The following is a 15269-nucleotide window of genomic DNA, read 5'->3' as shown; positions in this document are numbered from 1 at the left end:
TAAGAAATACTGTTAATCTAAGTATGTAAAGATTTATCAATATCTATTACAATAGAAATACTAAATTCACAGGTAGAAACTGGAGTCATTTTTTGGCTAATTAACAAGACAGTGAAGTGCTTCGACCTGGCCTTGAATTCTGGTAAAAGAATTTTTTGTCAGACTAATGTTCACACGAAAGAAATAACATTTTTTGTTATATAGACAGAGCTAAACTCACGACCTAACACTGCACAAGTTGTCCTCAAATATCTACAAAACCGGTTTCTTCTTTCAAGATGCTTTCTTTCTTCCAAATGATCTTAGCGTTATCTCGGGTTACAATCTTTTCGCAGTTTTTGCTACAGTAAGGTGAACCAGACATCCCGTTTTAGCTGGGAGAGTCAGATTTTTTCAACCGTTGTCCCTACTTACTGATTCTCAAACAGGATTCCTACGTTTTTGAGTAAAAATGAACAAAGTATGCCGCGATTGTTATTCAAAATATAAATGATCAGGGCAAGTTCTACAGTCTTTCGTTAAAATGACTGTGTAAGAGCTGCCAGCATTTATTGGCAACTTTTAGACCGTACATGGAACTGACAATTGTTGGGTATTGCAGTATCGCCCTTACTTGTATATTTAGTACCTTGAAAACACTGCTGGTGCCCAAAATGCATTCAGGGAATTTTACATCTCTCCCCTCCATCATGATGCACATACATCTCGTTTTTGCAAGTAAAAATACTGGTCATCTTAGACTATGGGTATTAAAAATTTGTTGAAGAACCCTAATTTTTTTTTGGATAAAATATGTCACTTTTGAGAGAGTAAATTATAAAGTATTGATAGGTAAACTTGTTAATTTAATTTGTGCACACAGTTAACCAGTTCATTTGAGTCATATTTGAATGACTTAGGATAATTTAATTTTGTCTAAGAAGATGCACATTGATTAAATAAATTCAAGTCTTCAGTTCCATGAAAATCAAGTAATGATATAGTAGAGAATAACAGATATTTAATAATGAGGTAATTAGTTTATTAGTAGTTAAAAGTATTGTTGGGTAGTACTTAAGTTAGAAACGCTGTGTTATCACTCTTACTTGTGTATTTTGTAAATTGAAAACACTGCTGAGTCCCAAAATGTAATATGGAAATCAGATATTAACCCCCCCCGTCGCTGATTCGTATGCGTCCCGTTTTTACAAGTAAGAATTCTGGTCACCCTGGATACAAACCCAAATAATGATAACGAATCCTAGGTAGATTAGATCCTGTCTCATATAGCTATGATCAGCTAATGCTTTTCATGTATAAAAGTCATACAAATTGTCAGACTTAACAGTTTGCCGATTAAAAGAAGCTTATTTTCTTAAACTTAATGAAAAGGCAAGAATTAGTGTTTTAAAGGGCAACATTGATAAATTTAACGTTTAAAAGTTTTAAATTTCAGCATGATTTAGGCTACTCTTATAATTTGGATTACTATCCGTTCTGATTTTCTCGGGATTGTTTTCATCATCATCTTTTTCTTCTTCCAAAAATGTAGTATTTCTCGTACTACTTTGACGGGTTATGTTCATACTTTCCTACCAATATCCACTAGTCCATTTGTTTTCTCGGGTCAGAGATAGAGCGTTCACCTCTGGTGGATGGGGACCTGGGTTCGATCCCAGCTTGCGCCAAGAGAGCTTTGTGGTGGACAAACACTGCGTACGTGGGTTTTCTCTGGGTTCTCCCGTTTCCTTCCAATTTCCTCATTCCACTATTTCCTTCGTTTCTTATCATCATCGTCTCCTTTAGCCTAGCCGGCATAATCGTGGGACGTGAAACTTACAATTTTAATTCTTTTTTTTTTTGTCTTCTCGAAGTTTTTCTAATTTCCTCCACCAATTCTGACCTCCCAACTGGTTTAATGGTTAGCTACTTTGATGGACGGGGACTCAAGTTCGATTCCCGGTGGATTCCAAGATTGAAGCATGAACGCATTACGGTAGTTCGGACTCAACCTCCAAAATTTAGGCTCATGTCTCATATAGCCCTACTGCTGAAGAAGGACGCACAACTCCAATCTAATCAATAATTAACCAATTCTTTTCTAATAATTCGAATCCTTTATCTTAAAGGACATTACCGTGGAAGAGCTGGTATGCAGCGTATTTGTTAAAAATTATTATCCTCAAATAACTAAATCTTTTGAGAACATACATACATTCAGTTTAAATTTAGTTTCAGTTTAAATATTTTGTGTATTTTTTCTCCTGTTTGAAATTTGTTAAGAATAAAAAATACATACGTAAATGTATATGAAGAAGATGCTCAATTATTAAACTGAACGAATCAAACTCGTTCTTTTTAACATACAATGATATTACTTGATTTGAATCACAGAACGAAGTCACAGCATGACGACGCAAGCCGCTAGATGGCAGAACCAGTACCATATACAGGCTTCAGTGTTCCGACCGGTATATATATATATATATATATATATATATATATATATATATATATATATATATATATATATAGTTTGCTTTCACTACAGACTTGCAAGAGTCATTATTCAATTACTTTTCTCTTTTATTTTTCGTTTAACGTCATTACTACGTTTTTTCCACCACAAGCAAGACGGGAAAGTAATAATAAATATGTCCTACCTCAACTGCATGACATAATCACTGGTCAGTGCACACTTTCCTGTTTCTACTTTTTTTTTTTTTTTTTTTTGTTCTTTATATTTTCTTTACAGCGGAATACTACTTGTGCTTGTTGGCAAGGTTACGATAATAAACATTGTAAAAATAAAGAGGTTCATAAAATATGCCATACTTTGGAAGTCATGTGCATAGATGTTTCTTTCGTAATGTAATTACTAGTTGCAATGCAATTATTGTTTCTTGCAAATAATGCTGCATTAGTCTTATCTTTTTATGGGCAAATCAAGATGTTCTAGCAAAAGTAAATTCTTTAATAACTAACTCCGTGAGTTACGAAATCCGGAGATTCAACGCCGAGGAAGCAGAACCTAAACATCATGGGCGCAATGTTTCCTTTAGACGTACTTCTGTGGAGGCTATCCCCCAAACTAAGATAAATGAAATTGCGATTACGCGACACTCTTGTTTATTGTACATTCCTTTTTAGCAAATGGTAACCCAGTGCAGCCACGTCATACTTTGTTTTTTCCATTTCTGGAAGAAATTCTGTATGGGAGTACAGGAAGTTGTTCGTTCTATATCCGACCATTTTCGATTTAGTGCTGCCACCTGGCGTATCATGCTGCAATGATGGAGTTGCTGGTGGGAGCAGTGTTGTGTCTTACCGTGTAGGGGCGTTATTGTTATCAAATAGCGCTGCGCCGAAAATCAATCGTATTGGGAGAGTTATGTAATGGCCCTTTTTCATGCTATGTTTTTGTACATATGCATTGTGAAACAGTATTGGAAGAATGGGTTAACACTCGGGGTTTCTACTGGGAAACCTATTGTGGATCGTTACAGACAACAGGCTCCCCTTGCGAAACATTTACTCACGAAAACCACCAAGAGAAGGGCTGCAAGCAAAATGATACCCGTAGTGCTAAGAAAGATCCGTCGATTGGCATACCAAAAAATCCTCCGACTAACGTGATATGTACCACAGATTCCGCACAGATTCTGCTCGCATCGTCAACTGTGAACAAAACAATTTGTAAGTACCTCAGGTTGATGTGTGTGCGGAAGGCCCGTGTACAGTACGGAAGACGAACTGCAGGAAACTGTATGAAAAGTACCTGGCGCGTTCCAAATCGAAGAATGTTGTCACACTGGATGAATTTTATGTCCATCTCAGCGCTGGTGGTCACATTCGGGCAATCGCATACTGTGACATTGACGGCAAGGGACACAACAACTTTGTTCGTCGGTGCAGGGAAAGTTTCTTTCGTGGCTTTATGGTTATTAAGGAATACGATATGAGTGCAAGCTGATGATACGAAAGGTGGACAAAAAAAGTGAAGGTGAATGCAAGATAGTTCCAAGAATCCATTCTGACACCTATCTATTGGAGAGACATCCCACAATTGTATTGAATGGACGCGAACCAAGTGATGATCTATATGCACAAGGCTTCGAGCTATACCGCCAGAGCATCACTATGGTTTTATCAGGAAATGGCAGAGGAATTAGGAATTCGTGTCATCCCGTTTGAAGAATTCTTGTGAAGAGAGTAGACGCAAGTCCAATGGATTTTTGCGCATTTGGACCGTTGAAACGACGTCTTCAGCATCGCCGCCCGCTCACCCTGGATAGTGTATAGAAAGGTTGCAGAGAGAAGCGGGATAGAATTCCCATGCCTGTCCTGTGCCGGAGCTTGCTACAATGGAAACTCCGATAGTCCACAATTCTGGCGGTCCAATTGAACATAATCGGTGGTGGCCTCGAGGTATGTCTTAAGGTGAGTCCCGTCAAGATCTGAAGGATTACAAGGGAACGAAGAAGAGCGCCACGAAGGCAGTTAGCGTAGCAAAAGGCTAAGCTTATGATGAGTTGTAGATGAATCTGAAAACAAAAGAGGCAGAAAAGATTATTTACCAGCTTTCGAAGGTAAGAGAGAGTCAAAAGAAAGATATTTCGCACATGCGCTGCAGCATAGATGAAAATAATGAGGTTCTGACAAGTGAACTGAAGATAAAGAGATGCTGGGAAGAGTATTTCCAGAAAATTCTCAATGAAGAAACCCGAGGGGAAACTTGAGAAAGTCTACCCACAAATTAGGTACTGCTCCGGTCTGTCATCATGGTAGAGGTAGAAAAGGCCATTTATAAGATGAAAAGTGGTAAAGCCCCAAGATCAGATAATGTTCCTATCGAAGAACGAAAAAAAAAATGTAAGGAAGTAGTGCAGAGGTTTACTCGACGTTTGAATACGATATTGAAAACAGAAAATATGCCAAAACAATTGAGAAGTAACTAGTTGTGCCGGTTTTTAAAAACAAGGGAGATTTCCAAGAAATGTGGTAACTACAGAGGAATAAAATTTATGAGCCATGCAATGAAGCTCCGGGAGAGAGTGATAGAAGCAAGATTGAGGGAAGAGACCGAAATAACAGAGATCCAATTTGGTTTCATGCCAAGACGACCAACAACAGATGCAATATTTGCACTTAGGATGCTAATGGAAAAGTACAGAGAATACCAGAAGGACCTATGTAGAGAAAGCGTACGATAATATTTATTTGTTATTTCATGGGTTTTCTATTACGAAAAACAAAAATAAATTTAATAAATTGTTTTATTAAAACACACAAAATACACAAAATACATTTCCTCAATACTTGAGAAAATATCACGTTTTTCACAATTGAGTTTATTTTATTTAATCGGCTACTAATGAGCTCGTTTTATGTACGTATTAGTATGTATTAGGGCATGTATATGCACTTGCTTTTTTCCGGACTCAGTCCGGACAATGATTGTCTAGCCATCGAAGTCAATACTGGGAAAGTCAAAATGGTGGACCCGATTTCAGAAGTTTATTATGTGAAATCTAATAAACCTATGTTATTGGGGAGACATGCGCTTCAAAAGATTAACTTTCAGTTTAGTTTCCACGCAGTGTTTTCACTTTCTGCCGCTAGGAGTCAGCAGTGAGCAGTTACGTAAAATGGCGTTGGCTGGAGATGAGAAATCTTTCTATGCGCTTGATTGTCACGTAAACAAGTCTGTAGTTAATGTGCAATGGCATTTCCATACCAAATATCGGAGAGATCCACTTACTGGGAAGGCAATTTGTAAGTGGTTTGAACATTTCAGAAATTCAGGCCGTGACGTCATAGCAGCCATTATTGATATTGACCGTAACATTGTACGAAAGATTTGGCAGGAGATAGACTATCTGCTTGATGAATACCGTTTTTACGCGAGTTGCTCACATACAGTGGCGTATTTACGATTTTGTTTCTGGGGGGGGGGCTTTGCTAACTTTAGTCCTGGAAATGTGAAAATTCTGCAAGATATTTCATTTACTTTATTATAGTAAATAAAATTTCGGAGAAGGGGGCTTAAGCGCTGAAGCCCTCTTAAATACGCCACTGTTCACATAGAACACTTTTGAAGAAAATTTGGACAGTTTACTTTTCTTAATACATGTCTCACATGTAATAGATTTCACAGAATAAATTTCTGAAATCGGATCGGCCAGTAACAATAACCTTTTAAATGTGACAGTAGCGGAAGGATCTTGAAAACAAAATTAGAACTCTAATAGCATAATCATGATTTTGAAAAATAGAAAGAATAAATATTCGCCATTGATAATGAGAACGCACGTACTGTGGCACCATGTTGTACATAATTCGCAACAAATTACCAATAACCTTGAGCAGAAATACTTGTTCATTGACTACCTTCTATGAACATGTTTTCTTATTCTTTTTTCCTAATTCATCAATTGAAACTGTAACTTGTTCTTCTCGTAAAGAAAGAAAAGAACTTACAAAAAGCATAGCAAAAAAGGAAAAAAATAACTTCTGTACAGAGTTTATTGTCCTATCGTTACGATTTTAAAAATACATATATATACACACAACCTGAACACCTGTTTGTATATATTACGAAAACACCATTATGTACAGTACAACACTTCCTGCCTGCTTGTGCATTAAATCAACGCTTGTTATGGCCTAACACACTTTTATCGTTGAACGAAAATGCAAGTTGCTTTAAAAGGTTTGTAAAAAGAGAAACATAGAGGCGGTTCTAAAAGCAACACCTTGTTTTGATGAACTTTGAAGTGAGAAAAAGAAAGAAAAAGCTATTTCTTACATGCTTTTATGAGTTTAGCGTAACGTGTACTATGTGTGAGGATATTAAGTGCTCAAAATAGCAACTTTCTTTTATTCCGAAATGGAGTACAAATTGTAATTCTCTCTGCTTAGGCATGGTAATGAACTTCGTTTCGAGGTCAAATCCTTGAATTTGATGTCAGCTTAAACTAATTGAAAATCAAGGCCGTTGCATGAGTAAACAAAATTTTAAGTTCACTTTCTTCATCAGCTAAGAGTCAATCTAAATAAAGTTCGTGAAAATTAAAGCTTGAATCTCAAAATTTTAGAAATGATAAAACCATATCATCATTATTATTTCCCATCATTAGTAACCTTTTCTAACTGGTTTGCTATTTGATCCAACCAATTTTCGTCATCCTTGTGTATATCCACATTTAAAAAAAAATAATAATCTTCCATTATTCTCCCTGTAATGATAACTTGTAGAAATATGTATATGTTATTAAGGATAATGGTCTGTATCTTGTGATATTATTTCTTATGGTCTGTATCCTATGGTATGATCTTTTTTGTGGTCAAACATGTAAAAACTTGTTGTTTTTGGATAGTTCTATATATAGTAGTAGAGGAAACTATAATGGAGGTATGTAAATTCGTTTATAAAGAAGTGCAGAAAATCCAAGAAAAATATAGTAGCTCAAATAAATTCGATTTCTTGTGTTATCATTTGAACAGTTGGTATATGAATTATTTTTGAATTTCTTTTTTTTATAATTTTAATATATTGAAATCAGGACGGCTTGTGTATAGCCCGCTCCCCCCAGTTCTTTGTCACCGGAACTGGAAGAGTCACAGGTCGGAACAGGTACTATATATCATTTCACTGTGATTTTTGTCGAATTCGCAATGAATTGATATACAGTGCCTGTTCCGATCTGTGACTATTCCAGTTCCGGCAACAATTGAACTGCTAAGATAATGTCAGTTTTAATACACCTACATATATAAAAATACCTGTGAGCTAAACGTACTGAATAGTGCAATGAGTGCATTTTTAAGATGATTTTAGCAAATTTTTGCAAATGTTATGAAAACTAGTTAACTATTCTAATGTGATCAAGGGAAGCATTACCTAACCTTAAACTTACTTTAAGCTAATAGCTATTGCTATATCTAAAACCAACAAATCAAGATTTACCTAACCTAACAATATTTAACTCAAATGCTAATACTTTCATTAATTTATTCTATCAAGAAATGAAACAAAAAAAATATGCATGCAAACTTTTTTCATAAAGTAAACGCAGACATCACATGTTAATAAGCTACCGTACATGAAACTTTATCTGACAAAAAAATCTTCCATAGTTAATCATTTCCAGAATAAATCTCTCCGGCATGTTGCAGGAAAAGCAAAAACTGATCACTAATTCCGATATGTTTGCAAAATTTTCTCCTCCACAAATAACAGCTGAAATGCAACATGAGATTGTCGCTTTTATAAGTAGAGGGAAGACTTCTTTTCAGCTGAAACCATAAATTCTCTATATTTTGTGTGTACGCTCCAGTGCTAGGATCTACAAAATTCATAGAATGATTGACTGTGAGATGTTGCCAACCTTCTTTACTGAGGGAGCTGTATCCCTTCCAGCAATCGGTAATAACTGTCGATTTTTTGTTTACGTGTCTTGATGTAATATCGACAAGGTTAATCGCATTTCGGCTATTATTGGGACATATAGACAGAAAAATTCCATCTGTTTCTCGACAGATTCCACCTACAATCCAGGTTTGCGATTTCATTCTGCCGACGTTGTATTTTCTTCGACCAAACAAACCTTCATCGATCTCAACTGTGTACCCTTCTCCACCAATTACTTCAGACGAGTGTCGCACAATAATTTCCAAGCACACTTCTCTACAAAATGTGAGCCAGTCACTAACAGTATTATGCAATAATTTATCTACAAACGAACATTCTTGAATAATATTATCATATCTATGAATTTGTGCTATAAAGCAATATGCAAGTAATAACACCTGCTTTATTTCAAGATTTAGATATACTCCAAAAAAAGAATTTCTTCTAATATATACCATTTTCTTATAATATGAACACGAACGATGATAACAAATGAAATGTAATGTAAATCGTCCACTCTTCTCCTTGTGAGCTTTTAAACTTAATTCGTTTTGACAGCTTTTACATACCTTTTCAAATTTAATTAATCCAGTTGATGCACAAAATCTATATGTTGTGCAGTCATCTTGAAGAATTTGCGTCGATAATGTGAAAAAATTATAATTTTTGATTTGTTTTATATCAAAAGGCTTCTTGGATTGTGTATAGCCCGCTCCCCCCAGTGATTTTTAACGAATCATAGTGATTTAACGATTCATATTAGTTCATAATGAATCGGAATCGCGTTATAAAGAAAAAATCATTATTCATTTGTTTTGTTTTTAATTCGAAACAAGTCAATTGCTGTAATTATTTATGAGTACGATAATAAATTTATATTTAGCAAATGCAACAGTCATTTATTTTTTCGTGCTATTTTATTTATCAATTGTCATATTTCAAATAAACAAAATGGATATTGTCGAGTTAAAGAAGACGGCTATTATATAACCTACAACGTTATACTAAAGACTTCATTCACCATTCCTATTTTTTTTTTTTTGTTTGTTTGTTTGTTTCATTCTCTTCATACCTTCATTAACAAAGATAACTAGATTACGATAACTAGATACTTGTAATACTTTTCTCCTTCTTACTTTAATCGCAATTGGCGCCATGTTTTGAACATATTTTACCACCTGACTTCATCGAAGTTGAAAACAAGGCAATTATTTTCATATTATTTATGCAAAGGCCCATCCGATTGTAATGATGTGAACTTTCTTTGAGGGAGATGGCTGAAATTCAGCTCAAATATAGAAGAGATTATGTAGATTCTATATTTAAAAAGCAAATTGTCTTAAAATGGACGAAACATAGTCGAAAAAAAAATCACGAAACATGAACATTAAAGTCAATGGAAAATGAATAAGTCATCCGCATATCTCGAAAACCATAATAAGTAGATGACTAATTGAATGCTTATTGCAAAGACATAATGAATTACTTAAAACGATAAATAGCACGTAAGATAAATAAGGATAGAACATTGTCAAAAGTCAAGTTGTTTGAGTAAAATCAATAACAATGATAAAGTTTATATGCATTTTCTTCGAATTACCTAGGGCGCCTGACGCAGAGGTTACGTGCTTGAAATATCTGACACCTGGATTTGGAATCTCTAGACTCGATTTAGCACACAACGAGGCTTTTCACCTGATCACGTGATACAATCTGAACCTTATGGCAAACTAGATGGGCCCTTTATGTGTATCTGTATTTTCATGTAGATTTAAACAGCTCCATAAAATTTTGTCTATGAGATTTCAAAAGATTCATCATAAAGCTAAAAATCTTGATAGTTAGTTACAGGTACTCTTGTTGCTAATTCTTAATTTATCTTTCTGTCATATTAACTCTCTAATCTTCTATTTTCCTCAAGCACAACAGAACAAGTTACATTCTACAAGAAAATGTACATAATAATTTTATCTATACTCTTTCAATGATAAATGGATTTTTTGAAATGAACTAACTGAACTTGTCTCTTGCCGAGGGTATAAAACATTATCACTAGCATGTTTGTCTTCAGGTTTTATCCGTACACAGTAAATTGAGCTCGTGTACACATACTGAATAGTTACTGTGTCATAATTTTCAGTCACGTATCCATTAGTGATCTCTATATTATTATGCAATTAGCTACCTACAATCAGAGCATACATAATATATTAATATTTTTATTTTTCTATTTTTTACAGATCCTAGAACAAGCAGTTGGTTTCTAATGGATGGTCCAGCTCCACTATTAACTATTTTAGTTTCCTATCTCTATTTCGTAACTAAGGCTGGTCCTAGGTTTATGAAAGATAGGAAACCTTATAATCTACAGTATGCCTTACTTGCATACAACTTTTCACAAGTCATATTCAGTATTTGGCTAGTTTGGGAGGTAAGTTCACGCAAAAAAAAAAAATAAATAAATAAATAAAATAAATAATAAAAATAAAAAATAAAAAAATCTTGTGAATGCATGGTAAGATAGAGACCACCTATTGCACTTTGGAAAATTTACAAAATAAAATCCAAGACTCAATATTCAAATACACTACAGCCTTGGAGTTGGAACTTTTATATTGAAATTATTATGAAGAACTACCACTTAAACTCTCATGCTATATCTACCAAAGATATCTAAAAGATCTCAGCAAAGGAAGTTTTTAAAAACTACTAAAAATAAATAAATATATAATAATTTATATAAATAAATTCCTAGCGCAATGGCAGTCAGCATGTAGCATTCATGACTTTAGAGTGACGCGAGATCAGCATATCGATTCCTCTTGCCGGTAATGCTCTTTAGACCAAATTTCGCTACTTTTTGCTTTCACAGTGTGGCCTCATAATATTTCGTAATTTTAAGAAACAAACTTGAAAGTATAATTCATATGGAACTTTAATGTTTATATAACGAATTACCAACATGGAGGTGTGTCTGCATTTTGGCATTTCAGAACATAATAACCCTACGTAAACACTTTACAGGCTACGCCACTGCCACTCTTTCAACTGATTGTACTTACCTGTTCAAATACTCTAAACTAGAAACTGAGAATATATGAACATTTGCTAAACTACAAGATTATCATACACAATAGCCTATCCATGCTTTTTTTTTTCTAGGGCTGCAACGAATCAAAGTAGCGAAATGAACAGAAGGGTCAAACCTGGCCGCTGTTGTGGGTTTTTTCTCCCTTATTTTTCAACGTGTTATACACAGTTGTCAGTTGATACTACTTTTTTTTTTTTTAGTTTGACATCCCACAATTATGCACCGAGGCTAAGAGAGACAGTGATGAGATAAGGAATAATGATCGAATGAAGAAAATGGGAGGGAAAAGGATAACCTCGAAAAGTCCCATACACAAAGTGTTTGTACACCACAAAAGTTGATGCTAATAAATATTTGAGATACGATTTGACACGAACGAAAATGAAGTTCTGCACGTATATTTAACAAAAAGTCTTGTAGGCACGATTTTGGATGTTTCGTAATGGTATTTAATAGTATTCTTCACTAATTGTTTACTTGCACAATGGCAAACTTACGGAGTGACCCATAATTATGTCTGTGATGTTTGACTGACTACAGAATTTGTAATTCTGGACAAACAGTTTTGACATGGCAACACTGTGTAGGCTGAGAGTGCGGATAACGTTCACTGGACTTACAAGATGAAGTACCGCCACACTATGTCATACTGTAGAGGGCTTGAACGAAACATTCCCAAGCCGCTGGATCGGTCGACGTGGGTCTGTGGAGTGTCCTGCTCGATCTCCCGATTTGAAAACCACCTGATTTTTTTTTTCTTATTTAGTGTTTTAAAGGACTAAGTGTATTAATATCACAAACGCAATTTGGACGAACCACAGAAAGCTATTACAAAAGAGTTCCACAGGATATCAATACGGGTCTCTCAAGCTACTTCTGACAACATTGCTTTTCGTCTCCAGGCATGCATCGATTTGGATGTGGACCATGCCATGGAGACCAGAAATTTAAAATCTTGTAAGAAAAGATGTGAAAGTAATCTGTTTATGTTCAAGTTATGTTGCTAGTTTCTTTACCGCAATCTTCGAACATAATTATGGGAAACACTGTATTTCTTGGTTGTGCTGTTGCTAAGTATTTTGATTGACTTTTCTTGGAGAGTGGTCTTGTTGGAACACCTGCCATTCGCTGTACATCTGTGCATACATTCAAGTCACAAGCTTGCAATACAGTTTCTCTGAGATACCACAATAAAAAAATGCAGGAGCAAAAGAAATCTGACTTACTCTAATATTTTTATTACAAATTAAAAAAAAATCAACACATACATTTTTGCCACCTGGAATGCTTTGATAATGTATACTACAAACTACAGTTTCATAATTTAGATTACTTTATGTTTACGTTCTAGTTCTAGTACAACAATCTTTAACGTTTATTAATCTTTTCTGTTGTAACTTTTTTCAGGGTTTGCAAGGAGGATGGTTAAGAGATTACAGCTACACCTGTCAACCAGTAGATTATTCGGATAACCCAGTAGCAATGAGGGTATGCATAAAGATTATTTTTTTTAAGTTATTGAATATAAATATAAAAACGAAATAAAAATATTCTGGGCTTATAAATGGGTCCTACAATATTAAGATAACAAGATATTTCTTGTAATGATTCTGCAAAGTAACTTCTTTTTAACAAGTCCATATTAATCTTGAAATGTTCGTATTAATCGCATTATGTTGTTAGCCATTAGGTAAGTTCATATTATAATTTTTTAACTAGAGATTCTGCAAAAGAACATTATTCAAATACTTGTTCTAATATTATATCCAGTAGTGGATCCAGTATATGATCAAGGGAGGGGCTAAACAATATTTTGCCGTTTTATCCAGTGCAAAGCAGGATTAAAGCCCATTTTCTCCAGTGTATACCTGAGCGTCAAGGGGGGCTATAGCCCCTATAGCCTCCTCTTGGATCCGCCACTATATATATATATATGTATTCTTTAAATATACATTATCGAAAAATAGATTTTTCAAATATTCAATGTTCGAACAATATGTTCTCCAAATATTCAATGCTCGAACAAAATATTCTTCAAGTGTTCAAGTATTCATTATTTGAACAATATATTCTTGAAATATCCGTTATTCAAATATTCAATATTCATGAAACTTATCATTATTCTGTTTGAACAAATACATTTTAATATTATGTTAAGATGACACATATGATGAATAGAAAGATGACATCAACCTCAACAAAATAAGATGTTCGAAATGAATTCTCACGCGTAAGTTTCGAGAAAAACTATATTTTTGTCGCTAAAGCGAATGCTGTTTGTAGCCAATACTAATTGATAGTCATATCCTAAATAGAACATATTGTTTATTTCTACTTATCCTCTGTTTATGTATATGTACAAAAAATAAAAAATAAATAAATAATATTATGTAGCGAATTGAATCTACGAGGCGCATTCGGAAAGTAACTTCCGATTGGTCACTGTGCGTGGAGTAGTGGGGGCAGCGCTACCATCTTTGCACAGACGTGCGCGGTAGATCAGTCAGCATCCAGCCGTGGTAGAATGAATGTTGTTGAATCACTAGTTCCACTTTTCTAGCGTCTTAAAATATGTGCTGCAATAGAAAACCCCGCCAAATGCGAGATGCGAGTTGTTATACGTTTTCTTACGGCAAAACACGATTCGACAGCAGCTCTTCATCTGGAACTTTATGCCGTGTATGAACCAAGTGTGATGAGTGAAGAAGTTGTTCGTGAATAGGTTCGTTCATTTAAAAGTGGACGAACAAACACTCATGACGAAGAGAGAAGTGGAAGGCCATCAGTGGTCACCGACGAATTCGTTCAGAAAATTGTCGCACAAGTTCGTGAAAATCGTCGTTTCAAAATGTCGGAGATTTCCGATGAATTTCCACAAATTTCCACGACTGTGTTATATGATGTAGTGACACAGAGGTTAGGGTACAAGAAGTACTGTAGCTTAAGGCATAGGCTGGAGATTTTTCTGCTGATGGAGTTGAGTTGATTTTGAGTTTTACGTCCCGTTCAGCAGCGAGGCTATATGAGACGTGGACCTACTGATTAACGTGGAATCCGAACCACATGAGCTCCCGCCGGGAATCGAACCCGGGCCTCCCACGCCAAAGGCGCGTACGCTAACCGCTTAGCCACGGAGGAGCTCTTTCTGCTGATGGAATTTCTAAGCTAGTGCAGGGATATAAGTGCTTGAATGTTTATGGAAACTACGTTGAAAATAGAGCAAAGACGTAGTTTTCAGTTATGTAAGAAATTATTCTTATTTTCTTTGGTATTTCTTTCTTTTCGACCAATTGGAGGATACTTTCCGAACGGCCCTCGTATTATTCATGTTTTTTTCTAATAGTGATACATCTATTATTATTATTATTATTATTATTATTATTATTATTATTATTATTATTATTATTATTATTATTATTATTATTATTATTATTATTATTATTACATTTAAGTACAGAAGTATGGTGGGACGCTTGTCGAATTTTCAATTTGTGTTATGTGACTTTTGGAAACATTAGCTTTTTTTTTATTCGGTATGCTACCACTTAACGACCATAAATAAACTACTGACACAAATAGTTTAGATAAACGAAATGTAACTTCCACATGTTATTAATATTAACGAAATATGTGTTTAGCATTGGGAAAGATGTAATAATTGTGCGTAGTGGTGTAATTACGGAGCTCGTGTTCAAGAGTTTTTTTTTCTCTCTCTGATGACCTTCATTTGAAGACACAAAGGGAGTATTACGTCTAAGAAGTACGCGTCTTATTTATACTACGTAT

At 34.9% G+C, this 15269-nt stretch overlaps 1 pseudogene across 1 annotated transcript in view; it reads left to right on the top strand.

The window, feature by feature from the left end:
- Positions 1-12971, top strand: part of LOC145677544 (very long chain fatty acid elongase 7 pseudogene) — a 37021-nt pseudogene extending 24050 nt beyond the window's left edge. The window contains 2 exon segments of the transcript XR_014129864.1: positions 10633-10823; positions 12891-12971. The product of XR_014129864.1 is annotated as a very long chain fatty acid elongase 7 pseudogene (transcript).
- The last annotated feature ends 2298 nt before the right edge of the window (positions 12972-15269 follow it).

Source organism: Thermobia domestica, unplaced genomic scaffold (genome assembly GCF_964235325.1).
Source record: "Thermobia domestica unplaced genomic scaffold, izTheDome1.hap1.1 HAP1_SCAFFOLD_1022, whole genome shotgun sequence".
Classification (NCBI taxonomy): domain Eukaryota; kingdom Metazoa; phylum Arthropoda; class Insecta; order Zygentoma; family Lepismatidae; genus Thermobia; species Thermobia domestica.
The sequence above is the reverse complement of the archived record's forward strand: the minus strand, read 5'-3'. Positions and strand labels throughout refer to the sequence as shown.